At 49.2% G+C, this 23622-nt stretch overlaps 1 pseudogene; it reads left to right on the forward strand.

Moving 5' to 3' along the window:
* Positions 1 to 2063: 2063 nt before the first annotated feature.
* Positions 2064 to 19715, forward strand: LOC142069212 (zinc finger protein RFP-like; annotated as a pseudogene).
* Positions 19716 to 23622: the final 3907 nt, after the last annotated feature.

The raw sequence follows: 23622 nt of genomic DNA on the forward strand, positions 1-23622 counted from the left end.
TTGCAAAACAGGAGAGAAAAAAACAGAACCTTGAGTAGTTTTATTTTATAGTCGTGGAAACTGAGGCACACAGAAGCAAAGAGATTCGCTCATGGTCAAAAAGCCAGGAATAGAAAACGGCAGATCTGCTGATAGTCAGTCCTGGGCCCTAGCCGTGTTTGTCCTGGCCTCTCTGCTTCAGCTCCAGTAACAACCCGAGTCGAGGTTTTCTTCTTCTCCCTGCCCTTTAACTTCACATCGCTGCAGAAGAAAGATTGTTTCTGACCAGCTGGTTCTAATGCATGGAGATGTCTTTCCAGAAGATGTGCTCTGGCTCAGTCCCATGTCATGGGTTTTCTGGAGGAAGCACTCGGTGCCGTTCTAAGGCCTGTGTTACACAGAAGATGGACAGAATGGTCCTTTCTGACCTTCAATTATTTCTTTCGCTAGGAGGATAACGCTGGACATTTTCTCTCATTCACTTTCCTTTGGAATAATTTCAATCCAGTCCAAAGGATTTCCTCTTCCATTGTGTCTTCAGCACCTTTCCTAGCAAACAGTTACTGTTCGAGCACAGGTTTCCAGTTTCAGGCTGTCCCAGGGTGAGATGGCCATGAAAGGGGTATTAGCTCAACTGAACCTATCCCCAGGTGAAGGGAATAAGTGCAGGGGTCACATGAGAAGGAGCAGCATGTAACTAGGATCCAAGCCTGTTGGACGATATAAGAACAGCCTGTGCTCAGCCAGGAGAGAGACCCACAATGGGAACAGGCCTGGGAGGGGCTTGGATAGTCCTTTCAAGTCAGTTTCGGTACACAGTAGGGCATGGAACAGCCAAGCTGCTAGGGTTGGGAGCTGAGCCTATCATTGTCACTATCATTGACCCCATTTTAGAGGTGTGGAAACTGAGGTCCAGAGAGGGGTCTGGCCTTAAACCTGAATCTGAGCCTGGGTTTACAATGTGTGTAGAATCTGTCGATTGTGTGGTTCTTCCATCTTCCTCAGAGACACCTGGTGCCGACTGCTGCTGGAGACAGGATTCTGGTGTAGTTGGGCCCTGGATTTGATCCAGCCTGGATCAGCGTCACTATGTTGCAGTGACAAAATTGAGGCAGCAGACTGAGTAGCCCCATTATAGACACTAAACCAAAGCAAAATCGGAAGCGGATTTAAGCAACTTTTTACACATCAGTTTCATTTCTCTCCTCAGACAGACAAGGTTTAATTTCTGCCTACGTTCCCCACCCCTCCAAATCACCCAAAACAAGCCAATCTGCTTTGGGTCGGCACCGCTCCATGTCCGTCACGCCAGTGGCCGACCGCTAGTACAGCCGTATTACCACCGGACCCCCAAAAGACCCCCCTCAACAGCGCACCACCCCACCAGAAATGCCCCAAGCATCACTGGCCAACAGCGGTGGTGCTGTGCACGCCACTCCCTCCCCCCACAACCCTCAAACCCAGCCTGGCCACTCCCCAGTCCTCCCCGGCCCCAACTTGGCCCAAGCTATGCTGCAGCCCCCCCCAGCTTTGCAACCCCCTGTCACCCACTGCCTGCGTCCTCCCTCCCCCGTGCAGGTGCAACACCACCACCAGAAATGCACCAACAGAAAGATCACTGACCACAGCCCACTGTTATCAGCTCACCCAACCCCCCGAGCAGTCCAGGCAGGAGGCAGGCGGTGGGGAGAGAGTAGGCACTGCAGGGCACGGACACACACACACGCATGCATGCAACACTCTCACCCCGAGGACCTCACTTAGGGAAGACGAACCCAACCCACAGCTGACTGAGCTGGATTCCAGGTTCCCTCCTTCATCTGTAATGCCCTATCGGGCTGACCTGTCGCACTGGCCTCTCCCCCATTGGCCCTGGGCACTGTCAGTCTCAGAGTCCTGGTTTCTTCCCCTCTCCTTGCTTTGGGTGTTGGGAGAGGGATTGGGCAACAGGGAGCCAATCATGTTCTCCGGCAGGACATTTAAAAAAAAAAAAAAAGCAGCCAAAAAAGCCCCCAAAGAAGCCACGTGAAAAACGCCCAGTTGGGGTTAAGCCACGTCTTAGATCCCTGTGACACTGTCTGCAGGGAGCCATGGCTGCAGTGAATCCTCTGAAAAGCTTCCGAGATGAAGCGACTTGCTCCATCTGTCTGAGTTTTTATAAGGATCCCGTGTTTTTAGATTGCGGGCACAGTTTCTGCCAAGCCTGCATCGCCCAGTGCTGGGAGGGATCGGATACAGCTGTCTCCTGTCCTCAGTGCAGAGAGACCTTTCCCCAGAGGACCCTCAGGCCGAACAGACAACTGGGGAACTTTGTAGAAATAGCCAAGCAGCTGAGTTTCCAAACAGCAGCAGGAGAAGTTGGTGCAAGGTGCACCAGGAGCTTTTCAAACTCTTCTGTAACCAGGACCAAATGCTCATCTGTGTGATCTGCAGAGAGTCCCAGGCTCACCGTACTCACAGGGTGGTCCCCACAGAGGAGGCTGCCCAGGCCTACAAGGTAGGAATCTGCTGTGCAGGGTAATTACTTCGGTTTGGGCATGTTTGCAATTTTTATTACAATAGCTTCTAAAGGCACCGAGATCAGGGCCCTTGTTGTGCGAGGCTCTGTACAAACACACAGACAGTCTAAACCAGTGGTCCCCAAATTTTTCCCCTCAGGCTCTCCCTTACCCTGGCTATGGCTCCCCACCCGCAGCTGCGGTTAGGAGCTGTGAGTGGGGCCACAGTCAGAGGCTGGGGCCACAGCTGTGGGGGTGTCTTGGGGTTGGAAGTGGGGCTGCCGGGGAGTCGGGGGCTCAAACTGGGTTTGGGAGCAGAGCCAGGGTCAAGACTGGGGCTGGGAGTGGAGCTGGGGTAGGAGCCAGGGCCAAGGGGGCCATAGCAGATCTGAGTGGCACTCCCTTCCTGCCCCTTGTGGGGGCTGGTCTTGGCCCTGCCATGCTCCCTCAAATGTTCCTCCATGCTCCAGTTTGGGGACCACTGATGTAAACAGTCAAGATAGACAAAGGCTGGGGATTCTGAAAGGTACTTAAGGTGTCTATACCCCAGATTTAAGTGGCTAAATCTGGAGTTTAGGCACCTAAATGCCAGTTTTCGGCTCCACTGCAATCCCCAGAATTCCTGTAGGAGCCCAAAAAGAAAAGGAGTACTTGTGGCACCTTAGAGACTAACCAATTTATTTGAGCATTAGCTTTCGTGAGCTACAGCTCACTTCATCGGATGCATAAAAGTGGAAAATGCAGTGAGGATGTTTTTATACACACAGAGCATGAAAAAATGGGTGTTTATCACTTCAAAAGGTTTTCTCTCCCCACCCCACTCTCCTGCTGGTAATAGCTTATCTAAAGTGATCACTCTCCTTACAATGTGTATGATAATCCACTTTTATGCATCCGATGAAGTGAGCTGCAGCTCATGAAAGCTTATGCTCAAATAAATTGGTTAGTCTCTAAGGTGCCACAAGTACTCCTTTTCTTTTTGCGAATACAGACTAACACGGCTGCTACTCTGAAACCTGTCATTATGGAGGAGCCCAGACTCACTCAGTGCCTGTGTATTCAGGGTACAACTTCTTTCAGTGCCTGTGTTTCTGTCTCTGAGCATGTGCACAGCTGCCCCCCATGGCATCTGGCTGCCTGTCTCCTGGCCACACCCAGAGCAATCCATGAGCTGGGGAAAACCAGGCATTCTGCTTCTCTCCTCTACGGGGCCTGATCTGGTGGGCATGCTCGGAGACAAATCAAAGGAGTGGGAGGGAAACAGAGGCACAGAAGCGGCAGTGACTTAACCAAGCTCACAAAGCAGCTCAGTAGGAGAGCCAGGAATTAAACCCTGGCCTCCCCATGCCCATCCTAGTACCCTAGCCACTAGACCACACTGCCTCTCATCACTCCTGTCATGCAGTTCTCTACCGTCACATTACCAACATCTCAGCACAGCTGCAGACTGGAGGCGTAGCGCCCCAGCTTGAGCATTTCACAGCTGATGACCGCTGCTTTCAGGCGAGCCTCAGGAAAATAACACATGGTCAGCAGTGTTCTCAAGGAGTTTGTTCTCTGCTACTTTCTGTCGCAGAAGGTGCCCTGAAAGATTTCTGTTTAAGAAACAAAGGTTAATCTGCGTAACTTTTTCCTCAAGGAAAAACCAGGATGATGAATTCCCGTTTTCCCGGGATGGTCACTTCGCTGCTCCTGAAGCAGAAATCATGGGCGACGGGTATGACGGGCCAGGGGAGGCACAGCCCTGCGTGGCCCCCTCCACCCCCAGACTCCCTCTTGCTTCCTGACGGGGATCTGCAGCTCTTCCCCCGTGGCTGGTCTGGGGGGGTCTCTGGCAGAAGGGGCTGGACTGGGGGTTAGCCTCCCTGAACCAGTGGCTCACGTCCTGCCCATACAACCTTTGAAGTTTTGCAACATTCTAGGGCCCATGAAGCCCAAGTGGATTGGAACCTTAAAAAGCCTGTTGGACAGAGCAATCCCCTCGGGGCAGAATCCGCTGTGCTGTACGCCACGCTAGCTGTAAGGACGAAGTGGGCTGTAGTAGTGCCACAATAAGATTAAAGGAAGAAAATGGCTGATTCCCAGGACCATGTTGAACAAGCCCTTTCCCCCATGCCGAACAATCGAGCACAATATTTATGCACCTTGTGAGTGTGTTGGATTTTTAACCAGGAGTCTCTTTCTCCCAAGTGTTCATTAGGCACCGGAGTTTAATGTACTATTTTTTTTAAAAGTGTGTTAAACATTCTTACCAAAACTCCCTTCCCTTTAAGTTGCTCAGCTTTAACTCTCTGATGTCCAGCTTTCTTCATATAGTTTTCTCTGTCATTGCATGGGAGCAGGGCACCCTACCCTACACTGCTGCAAAATGGATACGACTTCAACCCTTTGCCCTGCAGCACTTGGAGGATTCGCTGGATGCAAACGGCTGTTCTAGACAGAGTCCCTAGGTCTCTATAATAGGTCTGGTGCCCCCAAAGGCCTCTCTCTTCCCTGGCAGCATGACATATACAGCATAGAAGGAAAGTAAGCAGGGCTGAGAATGGGGCCTGAGATGCCCAGCTGCCATGAAATGAACGGGAGCTGTGCTTTTAAATCCTCTCTGTGGCTCTGCAACACCTCACCCCCCGGGAATTACAGAAGAAGATCCTTCGAGCACATTTTCAAGAGCACCAACTGACTTTAGAGCCGAAGTCCCATTTGCAAAGGAGATTTAGGCCCGAATCCCCAAATGCACTTGGGTGTTGTGATGCTCAGCACTACAATGCCTAACTTTTAGACACCTAGAAAATCACTAAGGACATAAGAACGGCTGCACTGAGTCAGACCAGTGGTCCATGTAGCCCAGTATCGTGTCTTCCAACAGTGGCCAATGCCAGGTGCCCCAGAGGGAATGAACAGAACCCAGCAGTTACCAAAGGATTAATTCCCTGTTGCCCAGTCCCAGCATCTGACAATCAGACAAGCCCTTACGGTTGCCAGCCTGTAATTGCCAGGATTTCCTCTGGAGCCTTTTTAAAAAAGCTGGCTTTCCATCAGCTATCCTCCAGTCATCTGGTACAGTTTGGAACAACAAATCCTGAATTAGGCATTTGGGGGGAGAGAGGCATCCACAAAAGCCAGCATGCTAGCCCTCCGGAGATACTGATGAGAGGGGTGTGTCCTAAGCCCCAACTCCCCCAGAGTTTGGTGTAGGAATGGGCCTGTCTCTGATCCACACCTGGGAACCCCTCTCCTGGAGTCGAGTGGCTTAGCTACCTAAGCTGTTTCATGCAAGATGGAGTTCTGCACCTGTGTTGCTCCGCACAACGTGGCCGGGGAAGAATCATAGAATCCTAGAATATCAGGGTTGGAAGGGACCTCAGGAGGTCATCTAGTCCAACCCCCTGCTCAAAGCAGGACCAATCCCCAATTAAATCATCCCAGCCAGGGCTTTGTCAAGCCTGACCTTAAAAACTTCTAAGGAAGGAGATTCTACCACCTCCCTAGGTAACGCATTCCAGTGTTTCACCACCCTCCTAGTGAAAAAGTTTTTCCTAATATCCAACCTAAACCTCTCCCACTGCAACTTGAGACCATTACTCCTTGTCCTATCCTCTTCTACCACTGAGAATAGTCTAGAACCTTCCTCTCTGGAACCACCTCTCAGGTAGTTGAAAGCAGCTATCAAATCCCCCCCTCATTCTTCTCTTCTGCAGACTAAACAATCCCAGTTCCCTCAGCCTCTCCTCATAAGTCATGTGTTCCAGACCCCTAATCATTTTTGTTGCCCTTCGCTGGACTCTCTCCAATTTATCCACATCCTTCTTGTAGTGTGGGGCCCAAAACTGGACACACTACTCCAGATGAGGCCTCACCAATGTCGAATAGAGGGGAACGATCACGTCCCTCGATCTGCTCGCTATGCCCCTACTTATACATCCCAAAATGCCATTGGCCTTCTTGGCAACAAGGGCACACTGCTGACTCATATCCAGCTTCTCATCCACTGTCACCCCTAGGTTGAAGACTTTCTTCATAACCATTAGCCTGGGGGTAGGGCACTCACCTTGTATGTGGGAGACTCCAGTTCAAGTTCTCCCTCTGCCTGGTGAGGAGAAGAGATTTGAATCTCCCACCTCTCAAGAGTCAATTGTGACATTGCCATGAGCACCGTCCTAGAGCAACTTGAGAGGGAGATGGAAAATCAATGGTAGTTGAGAACCCAACTTCATGAGACTTCTTTGAAAATCCCAGCTTCAGATAATGAAATCAGCACTGCAATGTATATAAATTGCACAGAGGACAGACTCCTTAGCAGGTTGACCTTCCCCTCCACCCCCAACATTGTTTTTCTTGCCTCAGGAACAAATTCAAACCCAGTTGAACACACTGAAGCAAGAGAGAGGAGAACTTCTGGAGTGGAAACAGGATGCAGAGACGCAAAGCCAGGAATATCTGGTAGGTCCCCATTGTTATGGTCCAAAAGTTACATCAGTCAGGGGTGATATTTCTCTCTGTGGGGAGAGTGTCAGCCCTTGTCTACACGCAGCACTGCTTTGATTTAGCTATGGCTACATCTACACGGCACACCGCTGGGGGCATCCTGTAGGGTATGTGTAGCTACACAGCACAGTGAGAAACAGGCTGTGTCCACACTGTCATGTGTAGCTACATGTGTGAATAAAAGACTCCAGCAGGGGGAGGCAGCGGAGCGGCCGGAGCCTTCCTCCACTCCCTGGAGCCTTTTCCTGTGGTGGGGAAAGGCTCTGGCACTGGGGAAGCAGCGGGACACTCAGTGTAGATGGGGGAGGCCCTGCTTGGGGGTGTATAGAGCCCTGTGTGTAGGGTTTATACCCAGAGGGTTCAGGCATATTGCGACTCTACTTGCTTAAGCCATGCCTCGCCATTTACACTGCTATTTATGCCCATGTTAGCGGGTGCATATAGTGTACGTCCTCTACACACCACCACAACATTTGTGTAGTACAGATGTACTTCAAATCACTTTTTAATGTAATGTCTTTGTTCTGGTGCAAGGCCCTCACAGGCAAACATTTTGAACCTAGTTTAATTTGACCCTAGTGTGGTGTGTAGGGTTCACCTTGTCCAGTTAAACTGAGATAAAATGTGCTAACTGGGAGCAAGGTCAAGCTCAGATCAGGGTTAGCTGTGATGTATTGGGGACCGAGAGACTTTGTCCGTTGGACCATATGAACTGGAACCATAAACTCACTGAACGTTAAATCTCACAAAATGAGGGTCAATCCATCCTCATGATTGTGTCCACCCATTATACACCACACCTGAACATAGCTATTCTATGAACAACGTACCCTCATGTCTCAATGTCTGTACTTTGACCCCTTAACCTCTTACCCCCAATCGGGGATATTGCAGAGTATGTATTCCTTACGCCTCTCGATCTGAAACCGAACTTCGCTCCTCTTGATAATCCGTACATTATTCCCTGGTATCCAGAAACGTCTACTCCAGGGGTTCTCAAACTGGGGGTCGGGACCCCTCAGGGGGTCGCATGGTTATTACATGGGGGGTCGTGAGCTGTCAACCTCCACCCCAAACCCCGCTTTTCCTCCAGCATTTATAATGGTGTTAAAAATATTCAAAAGTGTTTTTAATTTATTAGGGGGGGTCACACTCAGAGGCTTGCTATGTGAAAGGGGTTGCCAGTAAAAAAGTTTGAGAACCACTGTTCTGCTCTGTATCGTTCACGTTTTTTTTTAAACATCATCTTGATAACCTCAAGCACTTTGTCTCTTGTTGAGACACCCTTGCAGGGTGTGATCATGTTTATCTTTGTTTATCATCCCTCTGGGCTGATTCCTCCACTGGCTTCCAGTTTCAACTCAAAGCACTGATCTTATTCCCCACACATCCAGCTACAAACACTGATTTCAGGGGAGATTTTCAAAGGCACGTATGGTGATTAGGTGCTTAATTCACATGGACTGTCAGTAGGACTTAGGCACCCAGTAGCTGTTTTGTATCTCAGAAATCTTCCTCCTGAATCTCCATCAGGCACAACTGGTTTCCTCTGGGACAGTGTAATTAACAGAATGCCAGATGAAACATGCAAAAGCTGGAGAAGAAGCATTTTGCATGGTGTGTTTTGTAACTGGTGTTTTATGTGGATAACCAGCAGAACCCTTTCCTTCTTCAGTCTTCTCCACAACTCTCTGCCAATGTATTTCTGATTCTGAGTCAGACCTCCCCCCTTCCAACCTTTCTGCTATTGGAAGATTCTAGATGATCAACAGAATATACTAAGCCACTCAGACCTGAAAACTCATCATTTTAGAGAGATTGGGTGCCATTTTCAGAAGTGCCTAAGTGATTTCGGAGCCTAGGGTTAACAATTTTGCAAGTGGTTAAGGGCCAGATTCTCAAAGGTATTTAGGGGCTTAAAATGCAGGGAGAGCTGTCCTATTTTCAAAAGTCACTTTCAAAGAAACTTAGGCTCCTTAGCATCCAAAGTGACCTTTTGAAAATGGGAACTGGAGGCGTACGTCCCGAAGGCACTTCGGAACATGTTGTTCATTCAGGCCAGCTGAGAGACTGTCAGGCATATTCTCCTGAAATCTCAACCATGTGTTTGTAGTAGGTTGATATGAAAAGAGGGCTCTAAGAACTGTTCCTATCAGGGACATGGGGAGAGTCTGGGATGTCCAACTTTCTCATTGGTGAAAACCGGATGCTGAGCACTGGAACCTGCCCTGTGCCCTGCCGCCACTTTCCCTCGAGGCCCCGCCCCCCACTCCTCTGTCCCTCTCCCACTGTCGCTTGCTGCTCTCTCCACCTCCCTCCCCCTGCCAGCTGAGCAGAGCTCTAGGGGTGTGGTGGAGGTGACTGGGGCAGGGTGGGAGAGGGAGAGCCACGCTCCAGGGGTGGAGGGGTGATTGGAGCAGGATGGGGGAGATGCCGGTACTTTTCTCCCCCCCATGGAGCCATCCCTGAGTGCTCCTCCAGGCTCCAGCAGCAGCTGCTGCTCTTCTCGCCCTCTGGTGGTGGAAGCCAGTTACTGTGGGTAACCGGACTTCTCATGTCCAGTCAGCAGTGCTGACCGGACACTGCCAGGTTTCCCTTTTGACTGGACTTCCCAGTTGAAAACTGGACATCTGGCAACCCTTGTCCTTGATCTGTCCTTTCCTGTTCGTGTCCCTTCATTATAGGGAAAGATAGAAGCTGAGAGGCAGAAGATCATGTCTGAATTTGAGCAACTGCGGCAGTTCCTGGATGAGCAAGAGCGACTCCTGCTGGCCCAACTGGAAGAGCTGGACAAGGAAATTGTGAAGATACAGGATGAAAATGTCACCAAACTGTCTGAAAAGATTTCCCGTCTCGGTGACTTGATCAGTGAGATAGAAGAGAAGTGTCAGCAGCCAACAAGTGAATTCCTGCAGGTGAGACAGTTAGAGACACCCAGATCCCTGCCCAGGGAAGGGAGAGATTCTGATTGATTAGCTTTGGAGTTTATTAAGTTCTTGGAGAGGTCCTACTCCACAATGGAGACTGTCAGTGTGTCCTTTAGCGAAGTGAGGGAAAACAAAATGTGACATTTCTAATATTTCCAATGTGGAAACAGTTTTGCTGTTTTAAAGGCAGATGGTTCAGGCCTTTTTGAGACATCCTGTGTAAGCCCCTTCATTTTCAGTTTAAATCAATTTTTACCAAAAAATTTCTGGGTTTTACAAAAAAGTATTATTGAGGTTTTTCTGATTTTCATCCTACTTTTTTATCATTCAAATATATACAAAAAACTTGTTTTATTAAGAAAATACAATACATTGCATGAGATCTCTGTATTCCGATAATACATTAGTCTGTGTGTATATGCAAAGCTGCCTGCTGAAGAAAGAGCGTATTGTTCTAGCAGATGCACACAATAAACCAACAGGCACGCACGCAAGCTCTGAAGTGCGTGTGCGTCTGAACCTACTGATAAATCACACGCCCACCAAGTACACATTTCAAACTGTTAGTAGACAACGGGTTAAAGATTTGACGCACTAAAATGGGAAGAAAATGAAAATCTACATCAGAATACATTTCAGAACACAAGGAAGTATTCAAAAGGGTTAAAGAAACAACAACAGGAGAAAAGGATGAAGTTGAGCGTATGCGCTGCAAATGGTGCGGCCCAGTTATCGAAGGTGAATATTTATAGACTAATCGTTCTAAGCAAAGCTTTTGATACGGTCTCCCACAGCATTCTTGCCAGCAAGTTAAAGAAGTATGGGCTGGATGAATGGACTATAAGGTGGATAGAAAGCTGACTAGATTGTCGGGCTCAACAGGTAGTGATCGATGGCTCCATATCTAGTTGGCAGCCAGTGTCAAGCAGAGTGCCCCAAGGGTCAGTCCTGGGGCCGGTTTTGTTCAATATCTTCATTAATGATCTGGAGGATGGTGTGGATTGCACCCTCAGCAATTGCACCTGCAGATGACACTAAACTGGGAGGAGGGGTAGATATGCTGGAGGGTAGGGATAGGATACAGAGGGACCTAGACAAATTAGAGGATTGGGCCAAAAGAAATCTGATGAGGTTCAACAAGGACAAGTGCACTTAGGACAGAAGAATCCCATGCACTGCTACAAACTAGGGACCGAATGGCTAGGCAGCAGCTCTGCAGAAAAGGACCTAGGGGTGACAGTGGACGAGAAGCTGGATATGAGTCAACAATCTGCCCTTGTTGTGAAGAAGTCCAACGGCATTTTGGGCTGTATAAGTAGGGGCATTGCCAGCAGATTGAGGGACGTGATCATTCCCATCTATTCGGCATTGGTGAGACCTCACTTGGAGTACCGTGTCCAGTTTTGGGCCCCCCGCTACAAGAAGGATGTGGAAAAATTGGAAAGAGTCCATCGGAGGGCAACAAAAATGATTAGGGGGCTGGAGCACATGACTTATGAGAAGAGGCTGAGGGAACTGGGATTGCTTAGTCTGCAGAAGAGCAGAATGGGGGAGGATTTTTTGATAGCTGCTTTCAATTACATGAAAGGGGGTTCCAAAGAGGATGGATCTAGACTGTTCTCAGTGGTAACCAGATGCCAGAACAAGGAGTAATGGTCTGAAGTTGCAGTGGGGGAAGTTTAGGTTGGATATTAGGAAAAACTTTTTCAGTAGGAGGGTGGTGAAGCACTGGAATGGGTTACCTAGGGAGGTGGTGGAATCTTCTTCCTTAGAGGCTTTTAGGGTCAGGCTTGACAAAGCCCTGGCTGCGATGATTTAGCTGGGGAGTAGCCCTGATTTGAGCAGGGGCTTGGACTAGATGACCTCCTGAGGTCCCTTCCAACCCTGATATTCTATGATTCTACACCAGTAACCTGTTTGTTCAAATGAAACGTTTTATTTGGGGATTTCAGATATATTGTTTTCTTAAACTCAGGGGGGCCCTTGTGCTTTGAGTTCTGTTTTAGTTCTGCAGCAAACCACAGGGATGAACAGAATTCAAAGCATTCATCTACTGAATACTTTTTCTCCCTGTCTTTCCATCCACCAAAACAAACCCCGATATTTAACCAGAAAACTTAATAGTTTTCTGCACTGATTTGCACCTGTTTTTATTGTGGTAATAAACACTGATAAAATCCCAGGAAAAATTAACTAAAATAAAAACTGAAAATGAAGGGCCCTAACGATATGAAAGCAATAAAAGGCACAACTCCACTTTCTAGGAAGTGAGAGATTAGGAAAGCAAAGTTCTTTGCAGGGCCTATTAAGAAATGAGAATGAATCCAGCTTCCAGAACTGCTGAGCAGAATTGCATACATGGAGAAAGGCAAACGCTCTGGACACAGCAGTTGCATGTGGCAGTCAAGGATTCATGCGTCTGATCAGTCTGTTTGAGCAAATGCCATAGAATTTAGAAGGAGAAAACCCACAGTCATGGTGTGTGCTTAGGGGTCCCATTCCATCGAAATCTGTGAATGGACTTTTGAAGTTGCTAACTGCAGAGAACTGCATCTCGAGCTCAACTAGGGATGGCAAAGCAAGTCCCCTGCAGAGCAGAAGCGATCCGCATCTTGTGGCACTTGGGACTGAACTCTTTCTCTTTTCTAGGACATCAAAAGCACCTGGAGCAGGTACGTGACTCCTTCCCACTCCCCCTCACGCGTCGTGGTGCTAGAAGGGGACTTTCCCCCCAGGGTCAGATTTTGCAGGGCATTTAGTCACCTGAGACGTAGCTAGGCACTTGGTGGGGTTTTCCAAAGCAGCTAAGCGAGTTAGGCACCTCCCATTGTGATCAGTGGCAGTTGGGAGCCTGACTTGGTTAGGTGCTTTTGAAAATCCCAGGAGGCACCTTTAAAAATCAAGCCTTAAGTGACTTGCCCAAGGTCATGCAGGGAGGCTGTGGCAGAGCAGGGAGTGGAACATAGGTTTCCAGAGTCCTACAGCAACCCCTTAACCACTGGAGCATCCTTTCCCATGAGATTAGGCCCTTCTCTCTGAGGGGCAGCCTGTGGACCCCTTACTCTCTTTAACTCCCATTGGAGGAGCTAGGCATTTAAAAACGCCAGTGAGGAGATGAATTGTCTCACCAGTGGGAGTTAGAGGCTCTCATTGAGCCCACAAGAGAGCAGCCTCAGGTAGCTCATTCTCAAGAAAGAAAAGATTTAGGGTGTTTCCCCCTTCCCCTCCCCCCAGGTGTGAGAAGGTGAAGTTCGAGAAACCAATGGCTGTGTCACAGGATGTGAGCGAGAGAGTTGGCGTCTCTTCCCAAAGCAATGTTTGTCTACAGGAGGCTCTGAAGAAATTCAGAGGTAACTTAACAGTTATTTGGGCTCATGATATGGCGATGGCACATCGAGATGTGCCTCTGACTGTGGAAGGAGATGGACTCTGGCCTATTAGTTCTCAGCTCGTCACAGCTAGACGTCTGTGGGTGGGATGGGGAGGGCTCAGGGCTGATGCCAGTTTGCCAGGCCTCCACTTGGATTGTCTCAGACCCAACCATGGGTGTCAAAATTGGCCACTCAGCATTTCAGAGACACACAATCGCCAGATGTTTTAGAAAATGTTGAATTTCACCTCCATGGCTGGGATTTTCCAAGGGACCTAAGGGATTTAGGCCCCATCTCTCTCTGACTGTCAATGGGAGTTGGCCACCACGTGGCCTCAGCCCTTTTGAAAATCCCAGACTCTGTACCTCAAGTTCCTCCATCTTGAAAAAGGAGGAAATAATGGCCAACCTACCTTGTTGTGCTAATTAGTGAATGCCACCGAGTGCTTTGAGATCGTTGGAGTAAGGCAGGAGATGGACGATATATTTTGGACGATGATTTCACTTTAGTTTGGTCTCACTGGAAAGGTCTCCCCATTCCAATCTGCCTCTCGTTCTGTGGTCTTTTCCTTTGGGCTGTCTCTCAGAATTACAGCACGGTTCCATGCCGTGCTACGACAGCCATGTCAGCCCCAGGATATTAGACAGGGTGGGGGAGGTCATAGCTTTTATTGGACCAACTCCTGTTGGTGACAGAGACAAGCTTTTGAGCTACACAGACCTGAAGAAGAGCTCTGAGTAAGCTCCAAAGCTTGTCTCTCTCAATCACGGTTACATTAATTAACGGTAGAAATGTCACCAGAGTCAAGACAACATGAAATCACCTCTCTTCCAATCCTTCCTTTCTCTTGAGACCCGGCCCTATGAACTGAGCTCAAATGCAGAGAGAAAGGGTATGGGCTAGATTCACAAAAGGACTTGGGGTGAGGGGGTCTACTTGCCATTTTAGGCACCTCAGTCCCAGAATCAGACCACACTGGGATTCACAAAGACCCCCACTCAGCTGCAACCAAACCTTGTAGGTGCCTAAAATTACTCATCACCTCTATTTTTGCGGTAAAAGTCCCCTAGGCACCTATGTTTCTGCCTCTGTGCATGTGCACTGCAGTTCCAGTCCAGCTACCAAGACAGCTGAGCCCCAGAGAGCTACACGAACTGGGGAAAGAAAGGGGCTCCTCCTCCTAACTCACCTACAGGGCCACAATCTGAAATGCCTGCTCTGAGCATGCTTACTGACTCGGGCCCTATATGTGAACTTACCCAAAAGAACCAGGCTCTAGGGAAAGAGGAGCTCACTTATAATGTATAGCTCTGTGATTAGGATACTGACCTGGGATGTGGGAGATCCCCAGTTCCAATCCTCAGTTCCAATCAGGTGCCCCAGAGGGAATGAACAGAACAGGGAATCATCCAGCCCATCGCCCATTCCCATTTTGTGATATATGAACGTGCACATACTATTTACAATTGGAAAGTAGGGTACATTTTTTAGGTCCAATAATCAGCCTTTAGGGCACATTCAGGTCACATTTTTCTGCTTCTCTTGGCAATTATAAGGACTAGAAATTTGCTCTATTTTTATTTTTTATAGGAAAGACAAGCTTCACTACTGGAAAACATCATTAACACAGAGTGCAGGTTGACCATCAGTGCCTTGTACTCTCCTAGAACATGAAAGGAACCCATATTTCAACCTCTGAAAACTGGGAAATAAAGAGTTAAGGAAGTGTCTCCCACCAGTTCCTGTGCTATACTTCCCTCTCACCCTAGCGTCAGGAGCATGGACTCGTGCTGGGCTCTAACCATCTCCAGCTGGTGGAAGGTCCCTTGCGGGGAGACCACGCTAAGGCCAGTACTGAACCAGGCAGAGAATCAGGACTGCAGCGGCAGTCAAAAAAGCAAACAGAATGTTGGGAATCGTTAGGAAAGGGATGGATAATAAGACAGAAAATATCATATTGCCTGTATATAAATCCCTGGTACGCCCACATCTTGAATACTGCGTGCAGATGTGGTTGCCCCATCTCAAAAAAGATATATTGGAAAAGGTTCAGAAAAGGGCAACAAAAACTATTAGGGGTATGGAACAGCTGCCATATGAGGAGAGATTAATGAGATTGGGACTTTTCAGCTTGGAAAAGGGACGACTAAGCAGGGATATGATAGAGGTCTATAAAATCATGACGAGTGTGGAGAAAGTAAATAAAGAAGTGTTGTTTACTTCTTCTCATAACATAAAAACTAGGGGTCACCAAATGAAATTTCAGAGTAGCAGCCATGTTAGTCTGTATCCGCAAAAAGAAAAGGAGTACTTGTGGCACCTTAGAGACTAACAAATTTATTTGAGCATAAGCTACAGCTCACTTTGAGCTGTAGATCATGAAAGCTTATGCTCAAATAAATTTGTTAGTCTCTAAGGTGCCACAAGTACTCCTTTTCTTTTTTCATATTTTTCAAATTAATAGGCGATAGGTTTAAAACAAACAAAAGGAAGTATTTCTTCACGCAACGCACAGTCAACCTGTGGAACTCCTTGCCAGAGGATGTTGTGAAGGCCAAGACTAACAGGGTTCAAAAAAGAACAAGATAAATTCATGGAGGATAGGTCCAGGAATGGCTGTTAGCCAGGATAGGCCGGGATGGTGTCCCTAGCCTCTGTTTGCCAGAAGCTGGGAATGGGCAACAGGGGCTGGATCACTAGATGATCGCCTGTTCTGTTCGTTCCCTCTGAAGCACCTGGCATTGGCCACTGTCAGAAGACAGGTCCATCAGTAGCTATTAGTATCCTATCTTCCTTGAATTTATCCGTCAGTTCAAGGAGTATTGTCTCTCCCTGGAGGTTGGTGCTCCCTGTGGTACTGGGAACTGTCCCTTTAAGTGGTTTGGCTTCCCAGACAGGAAGGAGGAGCATAGCAGAAGCTCTGTGATACAGAACCCTGGATAAAGAAGGCTTCATTCAAACATCATGCACCGAGCACGATTACTGAACACCACACTTGCAACCGTGTTGTGTCCCCATCCTTGTCCCATGAGCACCACTGGAAGCTGGGGAAGGGGCTCTCTTCGGATCTCACAGTTACCTATCTGGCCCCCCACAACAGCATCTGAATACCTGGCATCTTTTATGCCCATTTGACAAAAAGGGAAGCTGGACTGCAGAGAGAGGAAGGGACATGCCTGAGGTCACACGGCGTGTCAGTAGCAGAGTGAGGAAGAGAGCCCAGAAGTCCTGGCTTCTAACCTCTACACAATGCTCCCTCCCCAAAATGTGTGTAGTGCATTGGATGACTGTTACACATCCCTCGGGTGTGGACATTCAGTGCCACCGAGAAGTTGAATTCCCAGTGCACCAGAGAGCCCAGTGTCTCTCTAGCAGGGCTGCTCGCTACTTTCTCCTGGTCCAAGTGGGTGGAGGGGTTCTCACCCCATGTGCTGTACTCTGGGGCTGGGGACTTTCCACCAGGAGATGAGGGATGAATAGGGCAGCATGGAAGTGCATGAAAAGCTGAAGCTGGTGTCCCTGTTAACGTCCTCTGCCTGCTGCCTCCCCTGCTCTGTTCTGTTGCTGGATGTGGAGCACCCCCAGCAAGGGCGAGGGATCGGGGGAGGAGACCGAGATCCCCTCTGCCACGGATCCACAGGATTCGTGCTGCAGCCCCCGCTTGGGAACAGTCTCTGGGAGGAGCCCCTTCGATGGGCCAGACCCCCAACATCAGCCCCCTCTTCCTCCAGGGTAAGCCACGTGGCTTCACCGACTCCTTAGGCTGGACCTCGGGGCCTTCAGCTCTCCTGCCTCACAACATGAGCTGTGTTCAGTGCGTCCACCTGAGACCGACCCCTGCGGGAGCCCTCTGTGATCTCAGGGAGCAGCACAGCTCTGCAAGCACCTGCAATGACACTCAGCCACCGCCGTCACTGTCAAGCCCCTGGGGTTATTAGTCCCCTGCTCTGCACCACAGCACAGGAAGACCTTGGTTAGCTCAGAGAAATGAAGGTTACAGTATAGTCCATTCTGGGGAGCCGGTGCCCAGCCCTGCAGTGCAAACCCCGTGGTTCAAGCTCTGTCTCCCTGTCCATCTGATCTGCTTTCTCAGACTCCCAGGTGTGCCCCCCACCATAGGTGCCAATTCTGTAGGTGCTCCGGGGCTGGAGCACCCATGGAAAAAAAATAGTGGGTGCTCAGCACCCACCGGCAGCCCCGTGGATCAGATCCTCCCCCTCCTCCCCTCCCACCCACTGGTGGCCCTTCCAGTCAGCTCCTTCCCCTCCCTCCCAGTGCCTCCTACCCACCATGATCAACTGTTCGGGCAGGGGGAGGAGCAGGGGCAGGAAGAGGTGGGATAGGGTGGAGACTTGGGGGAAGGGGTGGAGTGAGGGTGGGGCCTGGGGTGGAGTGAGGGTGGGGCCTGGGGCAGAGCGAGGGTCAAGCACCCCCAGGAAGTCCGCTTCTCTGCCCCCCTACTGCTTCCAGCAGCCAGCACGTAACTTCCGCTTCACCTCTCCCACACCTCCAGTCCTTTGTTCCCGAGCCGGGGCGATGCAGTTCAGCCACAGAGGCGGGGAAGGCCGTAGCTCTCCGGGTTGCTGATCGTTATGTTTCTATGTCCGGGCAATTGGATTTGCCATTGTCTGCTGAGGACCTCAGGCCCCAGACAGTGACATGGGCAGCTTAGCCTGCCCTGAGAGCAAACACTCCCATATCACCCACTGGGTAACAATGCTGCATATTGGGAAACTGAGGCACATATAGGGCTTCATTAAAAAATTGCAAAAAATCCCAGTTTCTCACACCCTCCTAACAATACCTCCTTGATGCCTGGCGGGAACCATAGGGAATTTCCTGCTCAGCTTCAGCCAACAGGCAGCTCCCCAGGACTGACACTCAGGGCCCACCCCAGCCAGCCCATGGCTACTGGGGAGCCTGAGAAATGGTCCTAGCCTCCCCCAGGGCTGAGCTCTGCCCGTAAGGGTCTGTCTGCACTGCAGAGTGAACCCTGGGGCTCAGCACCCAAGTTAGCCTGGGCTGGGTGCAAGGAGCCATGCTGCTGAGCCTGACCTCACTTACTGGGTCCTCACGGGTGCTGCTGTGGCTCTAGGACTCTGGGAGCACATCCCCTGGCTGACCAGCTATTCTGAGTTTCTTTCCCAGTGATTCGTGGGGTACCCGGTCTGTCTTTCACGGGGGAATTGGGGAAGGCACTGGAGGGCTATTTTCCCTCAGGTCAAGCTGGCAGTGGCATTCGGGGGGAGGCTTTTCACCTTCCTCCGCAGCATGTGGCTGCGGGTGATGTGCCAGGATTATCTGGGGGTATCTCACCAAATCATTTCCCTGCATTGCGGGGGCCTCGGGCACTGGTGACCCTCGGTGCCTCCTCTTCTCTGCCTGTGGCACATCATAGCATGGTCGGCTGTAGGCTGTCAGGCTTTGGGCTAATATTGGTTGTTGGGTTAGGTGGGTGCTGGGTGGAGTTGGTGGCCTGTGATATACGGGGGTCAGATTAGATGACCTGATGGTCCCTTCTGGCCTCAGACTCTCTCACTCTCAGCACTGGAGTGGTTTAGCCTGCACAGAGGTGCCGACTTCCCCAGTTCCCAAGGGGGTGCTTGACCCTTGCTCTGCCCCGGGCCCCACCCCCACTCCACCCCTTCCGCCAAGCACCCACCCCTGCCCCATCTCTTCCTGCCCGGCTCCATTCTGCCCCCTTCCCCTGCCTCTTTCTGCCCCCACTCCTCCCTCTTCCCCCCCCCCCCAGAACCTCCTGCCCACCGCTGAACAATGGATCCGTGGCAGGAGGAAGGCGCTGGGAGGGAGGGGGAGGAGCTGATCGGCGGGTGGGAGGTGCTTTGGGTACTTAACACTCTCCTCCTGCCTCTCTCTCCCCTCGTGCAGTGCAGGCCACTCCGGATCCAGACCTGGGGATTCCCTGTTCCGTCGTGTCCACAGATGAGAGTGTGATACAGAAATACCAAGACACGGGAAATTTAGTGACACAGAACAGGTTTTACCCTGCTGCCTGTGTGCTGGGCTATAAGGGCTTCACCTCAGGGAGGTGTTACTGGCAAGTGGAGGTGGGGAACAAACGTAATTGGGTTTTGGGCATTGCCAAAGAGTCTGTGATACATGAGGGAGCGAAAAGCCGTACACCAGAGGAGGGGATCTGGGCTTTGCAGAGTACAGAGAATGAGTACTCGGCCCTCATCTCCCCTGAGACTGCTCTGGCCCTACCTCATAGCCCCAGTAACATTGGGGTTTATCTGGATTATGAAGGGGAGGAAGTTACACTTTATGACATTACATCTTCTGGCAGAGAGACGATCTTTACTTTCACATCCTCTTTCCCTGGGAAGATCATCCCCTTCTTTGGGAGCCGGCGTGTAGAATTTGAGTTCACTGGTAAGCATACCGTTATGTGTTCACTGGCCGACATATTGTTAATCCCTGTGACAGAGGAGTAGGGATCACTCAATATGAGATATCTAAAGTAGAGCAAAGACATAGGTAATATATAAATTACAGCTATCACACTTTGCCATTCTCATCACAGTCTTGCCAGCCTAAAGCATTCAAAAAGTGTGTCAGGCCCCCCAGAATCATGAGATTGGCTGCAACATCTTTTTAAATATTGTGTCATTTTCTTTGCCTTCTGGTTTCCCAGCTTTTGGGGTGTTCTTGTTTCCGATTTTCAATCTTTGCTACACAAATGTGAAGGCTGGAAATGTATCTGTAGTATAATCTGAGGTTGCCTTGCAATCTACCTACTCCAGCTGCTGGGACTTTAAGAAAAACACCAAGTGCTGCGAGACTCACAATAAAATGATGAGAGAGGACAAGACTGACTTGCTTAGCATTATACTGGTGAATGGAGTTTCCCGACCCTCTTACATGCCTGTCTCTGTAACTCTGTGATCCTCCAGGCACACAAAAACTGGCCAACCAGGAGCCACTCTCAGGGTCACAGCAGAGCCCGCCTGTCTTAGGGCAGGTCTACACTTAAAATACTGCAGCAGAACAAATGCACCAGTGCTGCTCCGCCGCTGTAATGCTTAAGTGAAGACGCTCCTATGCCAACAGGAGAGCTTCTCCCATCAGTGTAGTTAATCCACCTCTGAGAGGCGGTAGCTATGTCCAGGGGAGAAGCTCTCCCGTCAACGTACCACTGTCTACACCAGGAGTTCAGTCGGTACGACTGCGTTCACTGAGGGGTGTGGATTTGTCACAGCCCTAAGCGATATAGTTCTACCAATGGAAGTTTATAGTGTAGACCTGGTCTAAGTTCTGACTCATTTCAGGTCATCCATCAAAGTCCTCTGCTCTTTACTTCTGAATATAAAAACCATAGTGGGGTTTCCCTCTCCCTCCAATTCCCCAGCTCAATGCTCCTATTTTGCTCTGTTTCGTTATTTGGATGCTGTAGATTCAGATGAGTAAATTCACAGAATAAAGTTTATTTCAATCTTCTGGTCTTGGACTTTGTCACAAGGGTACTAGATCTGTACGGCTCTGCCCTGAAAGGCTAGACAGACCCACCAGCAAATGCCTTGAAGGGGCTTGAAGAAAAGCAGCTGGGTAACTCTAAGTGAAAGCTCTAAAAGCAAAGCTTGAGGAAAGAGTAAATAAAATCAAAGCATCAAGTGATGCTTTCCTCGGGCAAGAAAAGAAGCAACAACATCCTCGCTGTGAAAGAAATCTGTTGGCAACTTCCAGCTGCGAGGAACAGAAGGAAACTGGCAATAAAGTAGCCAGCTCACATCATCAACTGCAGTAATATTATGGGCTGGCACCTGGCCGCACCATGGTGCTGCAGCAGCGTTTCTTTCCCAAACCAAATTATCCCTTTTTCTTTAAGTTCACATTCGCAGTCTGAGGGGCTAGAAACCTGATCCACCACCTGAGGGCAGAGGGAAGGGTCAGGGGTACAAATCTGGAGTCATTTGGTCAAGGGGTGCATGAGATGCAGCCCCTCCCAACACGAGCTGTTTCCAAAACTGAGCTAGGCTGGAATACCAGCAGAATCCTGGCCAGGGCTGGGTGAAGGAGACTCCCAGCACACCCTGGAGCCGGCCCGGGGCTGGAAGGCAGAAGAACTCAATCTCTTCTGCGGCGGTTTCTCAGCAGTTTGTCTTGGCTGAGGCATCGCACCTTGGGGGAGGTACCTGTGCTTTGCAGATGTGATAAGAGGCTGCAGAAAGTGAACTCAGACAAAGCTGGGACGATGTTTCATGGATTCCAAGGCCGGAAGGGGCCACTGTGATCTTCTAGACCAATTTTCTCGTCTCCTGTGTCACACAGGCCACGGCACTTACCCCAAATAATTCCTAGAGCATCGTTTTGATTTTTTTTCTGAATCTTGATTTAAAACTTGTCAGTGACAGAGACTCTGCCACGCCCCTTGGCAAATTGCTCCAGTGCTTAATTACTCTCACCATTAGAAACGTACACCTTCGTGCCAGGTCTCCGTCAAATACAGCAGACCCACACCTCAATCACTGAACCCCGCGGCCTTTGGAAATGAACCTACCAGCTCAACTAGCCACACAGGCCAGTGGTGCATGGACCAGCTGCACAACACTGAAACAAGGGTGCAGTTGATTCAGGCTTGGAGCATGGCCTAGACACCCAGCCCTGGGACTGGGGGTAGGGGAGGTAGAGGAGAATAGGTCGGCTCTGTGCATGTCCCAGGCACACAGCAGTGCGAGCAGGCTGGGAGAGCCGAGAGCCGGCCGACTGGGGGCATGGCAGACACACAGTGCTGAGAACGTGCAGAGTTGGGGCATGACATGGACATAGCACTGACGGGGCGGTGGGAGCTGCAAACAGTCATGCTGTAGGCATATTCCAATATTTGTGATTCTGTTCATAAGAAATTGTAAACCTGCAATATTGATTCATAATATTTATTAAATCTGCATTTATAATTCTTCTATTTGACATAATTGTAAATCTGCAATTAAATCTGCATTTATAATTCTTCTATTTGACATAATTGTAAATCTGCAATATTGATTTACAATTCTGTATTAAAGCTTGCAAACCGTACCTTGCAAACCGCTCAATTGGCTTTGCTTTCTCTAAATTGATACTTTCTCACTTGTTATTAAGATGGACGCTTGTAAAACTAAACGGCTTAATTGACTCTGCTTTCTCTGTATTGGCGCTTTTCATTGATTATAATTGAGATTGACGCTTATAAATGTAAACCAATCAATTAACGTTGCTTTCTCAAATGGTTATGTTCAATTGGCTCTACCTTGCAAACAGATACTTTGTGATGGAGATTGACATGCTTGTTAACTAACTTCACTTTATGTTCAATTGGCTCTACTTTGCAAAGGGATACTTTGTGATGGAGATTGACATGCTTGTTTGTAACACCCATGAAGAACCGCGAATTGGAGCGGCACTCATAGAAATGTCACATAGAGACCCCCACCCTCTATAGTTTGGATCAGGAATGTTAAAAAAAAACTGGGAGTCTCAAATAAATAACACCTTTGTATAATAGAAGAAAGGCAATACCGAAGGAATGTTAAAAGACAGGGAGTCTCAAATAAAATAACAATACTCGGTGAAATGAGAAATACGTTTTTTATTAAAGTAAGGAATGTATGTGAATGAATGGTGGGTTTTGAATAATCAGGGAAGTGCCAGCCTAGGAATTTAACATCGATTGGCCGAAGAAGACGCCAGGTGGAGACAACCAGAGAACCCCACCGGAGGGCAGACTGGGATCCACCCGACCAATTCAAAGGATGAAGAAAAGCTGATGAGCACCTGACAGCCGTCCTGGAGCAGTCATGACTAACAATATGACAAAGCAAATTCCATGGACTGGCATAGGAAGAAATTCCTATAAAAATGGATACTAAGGACTGAGAACTTTGAGTCTCCAGTTCTGCCACTACCCTTCAGGAGCATCAGATGCGCATCTGACACGGACTCGGCTCCACTCTCGTGTACAGGTTACCTGGCCAGTAGCCTGTCATGAGCAACCTCTAGGCTGGTAACTATAAACCCCTATGCAGAACTGGTATGAATGAATGAATGAATGAATGAATGAATATATATATATATAGTTAAGCAAGGAATAAGTAACGATAGGACAGTGTGAGTTTTATATTTCTTTATTATATTTACAATAAATGTGGCATTTTGCCGTTCCCCTCTAATAAGATCCTGCTGGTTTTTATTTTATTGGTACAACATTTTGGTACAACAATGCCTAGTGCATGGCAGAGACACGCGGTGCTGGAACTGGGGTGGGAGCAGCCACGCTCTGTGCATGGTGCAGACATGCAGCGCTAATAACACAGAATCAGCTGAGACTGGGGTGGCTGATGAGAATGGGCAGGCTCGGTGAATGAC

Source organism: Caretta caretta, chromosome 14 (assembly GCF_965140235.1).
Source record: "Caretta caretta isolate rCarCar2 chromosome 14, rCarCar1.hap1, whole genome shotgun sequence".
Taxonomy (NCBI): domain Eukaryota; kingdom Metazoa; phylum Chordata; order Testudines; family Cheloniidae; genus Caretta; species Caretta caretta.